Genomic DNA, 6,316 nt, shown 5'->3' on the forward strand with positions numbered 1-6,316 from the left:
AACTTCTTCTTGCACAAGGGAGGAATTATCAAAAATGAGCAACAACAGCCAGGTGTGTCATTGTGTCAGAATGAGACCCTAAGGTCCATTAAGCTTCATGGTCCATTAAGATGGCATTGACATAATGCTTACGTCAACGTTCAACCATTAGGAGGCTCAGCAGGTGTCTACACAACCACCCAGTTATACCTCCCAAGGGAATTTCCATTTGCTTTTTAAGTCATGGCGGGGTGAGGTTGTGGGTTTCATAATCCCTGAACATTGAGCCAGTCCTGGAAGATGAAGCCACACCCAAACCTGAACGTTCCTGCACCTGCCTGTGTTTGTTAGGAGCATGGTGACATGTCAGGTGATCTGTGCGAGCAAGGCTCACATCGCAGAGCTGTCAGGGTGATGTTGAAAGCATGGACCACTGTTCAGCCCAGCCAAACAGCAGCAGGGCCCCAAAGAGATGGAGCCAGAGTCGGGAGGAAGGGAAAAGTATCAGGGACATCAAGCAGCCACTGAAAGGGCTTATTACTAAGTGCATGTGAAACACCCTCTTTTGATCCCAAGAAATAAATGGAAGGTCTTTGCAAGGACCGCCGTTCCCCATTGGAAGATTCAGAGCAAGACGAACATGAACAGTGAGGCAGATGCTATACTTTTGTTCACAAAAAGAAGAAGATAGAGTCAATCCCATCAGATTTTGTGGGGGGCCTGCAAATAAGTGACGCAGGGGCTGTAAAGGTGAGCTGTCCTTCTCAAGACCCTGCCGCAGGCACAGTAGGGTAGCTTAGTCAAGGGGCTCCTGGGACTCAGAGGAGGGAGAAATTGAATGATCAGCCCTTGGGATCCCCTTAGGATCCCTCACATCTCCAATTCTCAGGCTGGAGAAGCCCCAAAGTTCCCCAATATTAACATTCCCTGGCATTTAATCCCTCTCGGTCCTCTGACTTCAGGCTTCTGAGTCCCCTCTGGCTGCCTCTGCAAGACCACGGGCTCCGGATCCCTCTCCGAGTGCCCTGAGTTCTCTGAAAGAATACACTCGCAGGTCAAGGAAAGTCATTGCAGCAGTCCTGCTAGACTGAACCAACCCCAAACTCCAACCACAGGAAACTGGTTAAATGTATTACAGCCGATTCATAAAATGAGATCCTAAGTAGCATGATAAAGATAGCTTGGAGCTCCAAATACTCTAGATAAACTGTTATGAGACCAAACCAAAGGCAGAACAATAAGCAGATATGCTACCACTTAAGAAAAAATACATAAACCATCTCCAGAAACAAGGACCAGGGAACCAGGAAACTGTGGTTGCATTTGGAAGGAGGAACTTGAGGCCAGGAATGAGTGTCTCTTTATATGATTTTTTGTAACAATGACCCAGAGTTGCTTCAAAACAGTTCTAAGAGGAAGGAGCAGGGGAGAAGAAGCCAGCAACGGAAAGCCTCAGGGAACTAGTTTTGACTTCACTGAAGGCGCCCTGGAGGAAGCAGAGGAGGGCTTTGCATCCACATCCACAGAAAACTGTACAGGTTTCTGGTTCCCACGTCCCTTTTTAACACCTGCCACCAGGAGCGTCTCCGCCGGCCTCCCCCATCACACCTTCGGCTCTGCTGGACCTGCTCATGCATTGGTCTTCTTTCTCTACACACCAAACTTCGATTCCACCCCCTCCTTTGTTTTTTATTTTATTTTTTTTAAAGAACTTTTATTGATAGCCCCTCTTTTAAAGCATTGGATGAAACTCCCTTCTTCAATGACCTACCAACAAACCTGTGTGTGGTGGGAACCACTCCACTACCCTGGAGCATAGGAATTGCCATAGTTCTTAACTTCTCTAAAGAAAATGAAATCTAGCTCAGTCCCAGCCACCCTGCCCCTGTCCCTCCCTTGAGATCAGTAAAGAACTCGAGGGTTCTAAAGTTTTCAGGATCCAGTAACACTGGGGAGGGGCCTTGGGGGCATCGAGGCAGCCGGCCTGTGCCCGATGTCTAGCCCCCGGCTCCACCCCCTCCAGGCCAGGCCCGGCCCCCCAGGTCCTGAGACTCAGAGCTCACTCCCAGGTGTCCACAGCCTCACTCACTTGATTCACCCCCGGTGTATCACAGCTCAGGGTGCTGGATGGCCTGAGGCCCGCGGGCCCCCACGACTCAAGCCCCACCACCCTGTCTCTGGCATGCAGTCAGGCCGCTCCCCTCCTCCCCTCAAAGCCCAGTCCGGCCCCCTCCCTCTCTCCAGCTCCTCCTTACATTTCAAAACTAACCTCTGCGTTCTAAAACACAGACGAGCTGACACTGGCCCCTTCCCCCGCCAAGACAAGGGAATCTGGGAACTCAGAACACAAAGGCCTGAGCCTTTTTCCTGTGAGGGGGGAGGGGAAGTTACCTGCACCAGAGAAAACTCCACACAGGAATTATCAACCCACTACTCTGTTATACCCTCATCTCGACAAATCTTTAGGTTTTCTTTTTAAGGACCTTGAGATCATATTTTAACTGGTTTGGTTTCTCTGAAGCAAAACATGAAGGAAAAGTGGGTTACAAAATAAGCGAAAAAATATGGAACGCTTCACGAATTGGCATGTCATCCTTGCGCAGGGGCCATGCTATCTTCTCTGTATTGTTCCAACAACTTTAGTATATGTGCTGCGGAAGCGAGCACAATCTTTGTGCTTTTAAAGGGAAAATATTTTCCATGAATACATGGGGATATGTCCAAAGAAAGGAAAGGGCACTTCTTAGCCAGCGTACTGGAGACCCAGTTTTGTGGATTTAACGTCACAGGACAGTAACTTTCAGAGTAAAACAGCACCTCACAAGGCAGGTGAGCTTCCCCAGGCTTTCAGGTGAGCCTGAGCGCAAAGGGAATTTCCTGCCTCCCGTCAGGGACAGAGAGGACACCTTTCGGTGGGTCTTCCTCTGAGGAAGGAAGGTCTTTGGTGGCAGCGTGAACCCCAGGTATTCTGATTCAGTTGGTTGGGATGGGATCCAAACAGGTATTTTTAAAGCTCCCCAGGTGCATCTCATGTGCAGACAGGATTGAAAGCTCATTACGTACAAACCTAAGGCTTTACATTTCCCCAGTGCTATGAGCTGGTTTCCCGGCCCCAATCTCTCTCTCTCCATCGCATGTCCTCAGATGACCCCCCTCTGTTTCATGCTCCATGCAGTGTCCAGGCCGACACACTGAGATGCCAGAGTCCCCTTCCCTGGTCCGACGCGAGAGAGGAAGGGTGGCTGGCGCTACCGTGAGCAGCTCCGGCCCTTCACCGTGGCTGCCAGACGGGATGGAGGGGAACAGGGCGGTGACCAAGGGCCACAGCAGGTTCTGAAGAAGCTGCAAATTGGTGGGCCAGGGTTTCTACAGCTGCACGGTAACCTAACCCCATCTGCCCAGCTGGCAGGGCCCGGATGCCCCTTCTGTGCTGCACAGCCCTCATCCACGGAGAGAGGCAAGCCCTTCCTCTCTCTCCCCTTCCTTCACCTGTCTCACTAGCTGCGCGTTCAACAGCTGCTTTCGTGCTCCTGAGACAATGGACCTGTTCCTCCCAGAGCAGTGACGCCCTAGCTAGGGCTCCAGCTCAGCCAGGCTGGTTGACAACGGACATGTCACTCATGGTGGCCCCGTCGGTCCTCTCGTAAAAGAACAGGCCTGGTAAGTGTCCTATGCACCAATATTTCTAAACTTTGTGCTTAGAAAAACACCTTTTCTCTGAATTTTGGTGCGGGTTCGGATGACGGACGCGTAGACCTCCGCAGCTCTCAGCCTGCCGCGTGTGGCTCTCAGGAATCCTTTACTGTCGAGAAGGACCTCAAAGCCTGGGTCTCTGAGCCGAGAGTCTCAGGCTCCTTCCTCTGGAATGACAGTTTCATTCTCAGAAAATACCCTCAGTTTCTGCTTGTCTGCTGTCTCTGTCATATGCAGACTGGCCTTTGCTGTCGCCTGTCCCTGCGTGTTAGCCTGCATCACAGGGCCATGGGTGGTCTCATGCCCTAGCAGTCAGGCATCACTGGCCACAGGGTGACAATCTGTCTTCTCCACAAACAGTTCCATTTTTTAAGTAATTCAGAGCCTAAGGGGGGTTGTCCTACAATTCCATCTCCTGCAAAGTGTAGAGAAACTACTCCTCAGCAACCTGGACAAGGCCTCTCCCCTCCCCGCTGACCCATCGCTGCTGAGGGGTCACAACGTTTTGAGATGAACTTTCAAGCTGAGTCTCCTCACAGCTCTCTGGTGGTCCCCATACCTGCAGAAGTGAGGGGCTTGGGCCTGGCACGCTACTAAACTCTGTTCCCTCTCTCTTTTGTGACCCTCTGTTGGGCAGCTCCCAGCAAGACATGCTTAGTACATCTGGGATGTGTCACCTTGTGTCTGTACCACCAGCCTGTGATCCTCTAATCTCCCAGGAGAGTATCAAGAGTTGATCACATAGTTATAATTTTTGGTCTTTTTGCATCTCTCTTTTTTTTCTTACCTGACTAATACATGAATACATCCTTACTCTACAAGTTTAAAACAATCTAGAAGTCAACAGAGCAAAGCTGAAAACCGGCACCATCCCTCCCAGGGCCACTCTCCCCTCAAGAAGCCGCACTGCCCACAGTTCGCTGTACAGCTTTCCAGCCGCCTTTCAGGACATAAATGTGATAAACACTGCATGGATCCATGCACATGTATCATTTCTTAAGACACAGATATGATTTTACAACTTTTAAAATTTGAGGACTTTCTAGGTGGCGCAGTGGTAAAGAATTAGCCTGCCAATGCAGGGGACATGGGTTCAAGCCCTGCCCTGGGAAGATTCCACATGCCATGGAGCAACGAAGCCCATGAGCCACAACGACTGAGCCCATGTGCCACAACTATTGAAGCCTGTGCACCTAGGGCCCATGCTCCACAGCAAGAGAAGCCACTACAATGAGGAGCCCGTGCACCACAATGAAGAGTAGCCCCCGCTTACAGCAACTAGAGAAAGCCCATGTGCAGCAATGAAGACCCAACACAGCCAATAAATAAATAAAATAAAATAAAATAAAATTTGATATGTTTTTCACTTGGAAATCTTTCATGTTAGGATATACAGGTCTATCTCATTCATGTGCAAATATATAAATACAAATACACACATATATAATCTCATACCTACATTTTTATATTCATACAAAGGAGACTGTCCTATACACCTGGTTATGCACTTAGGTGTTTTATTTTTTTTTTTAATCACTACGCAGCTTGCTGGGACCTTAGTTCCCCAACCAGGGGTCAAACTCGGGTCCAGGGCTGTGAAAGCCAAAGTCTTAACTGCTGGACCACCAGGGAATCCCCAGGCACTTTGATTTTTAGACCCTAGAAACCTCAGCATGTATAGGTATAGAAATATATCTTGTTATTATTAACAACTGCATTCTCTTCCATCATTTGGATGTGCCCAAATTTGTTAATCAGAAGCCTATTTGAAGAACATTTGTCTATCTTTAATTGAACTCCCTATTTGTGGAGGACTCACGAAACCTAAAAGTTGTTACATGGGGAAAGGATGCTGGACAGAAAGAAATGGAAGGGAGGATTCCTGGGCGAGGAACAGCTAAGACGCTGGTGTTTCCTCATGATTCATCTCCTAACACTCTGGTAACTCTGTTCAGTAGTTACTGTCAGCTCAGATCTTTATTTTCCAGTTTCAGCTTCTTCTGGTTTTACCTCAAGCACTTTGGACAAGTCATTTCCAATGACAGCTCCATATACACGTGCCCAGAGATTGTTTCTGGGTGGGACAAGCTGTCTTTTCCCATTAAAGATGCTCTGTCCTTAAGTGATTCATTTCCTTTAGCATCTCAGCTCATGTGCAAGGAATTTTTCTCAGAACCAGCTGTGCATGAATGTAGCTCCTACGACTGTAAGAGGCAGGTGCTGTACGCTTGATAATCTGAAGCGATTAACTGAACGAGCTGATGATGCACTGGTAGCGAATTGGCCTCAGAGGATTGCTTTCCTCTAGTGCTGCCTCCCTGGTCAAACAGACCGCGTTTAGTCGTGGGATCATTTTAGCCAAAGGAAAGTCGTATTTACAAGAAAGGCTTGAAACTGCTTTAAAAAAAAAAAAACTTTCATAGTTTTGTTTCAACACTTCTATCGTTGCTGCTCTTTTCCAAACAGCCAAGCATCCACCAAGTGCTTACTCATGAGTCTGAATTTCCTGTCACTGAGCATGACTTTTTTTTAACAATTATTGTTTTTTTAATCCCTGCCACTGAACCAGTTTTTCATTTTCATTTTGACGCCAGCCCCTCCCCACTCTGCTCTTTCACCATCTTCTGGCTTCACTTGCCTCCTC

The 6,316-nt window shown here is 48.4% G+C and overlaps 1 non-coding gene across 1 annotated transcript; it reads right to left on the reverse strand.

Moving 5' to 3' along the window:
* Positions 1-2,537: 2,537 nt before the first annotated feature.
* Positions 2,538-2,646, reverse strand: LOC130842526 (U6 spliceosomal RNA). The gene has a single exon (XR_009050462.1). It is a non-coding gene; the product is annotated as a U6 spliceosomal RNA (small nuclear RNA).
* Between the last annotated feature and the right edge of the window lie 3,670 nt (positions 2,647-6,316).

The sequence above is a fragment of the Hippopotamus amphibius genome, chromosome 1 (genome assembly GCF_030028045.1).
Source record: "Hippopotamus amphibius kiboko isolate mHipAmp2 chromosome 1, mHipAmp2.hap2, whole genome shotgun sequence".
In the NCBI taxonomy this organism is placed as follows: Eukaryota; Metazoa; Chordata; class Mammalia; order Artiodactyla; family Hippopotamidae; genus Hippopotamus; species Hippopotamus amphibius.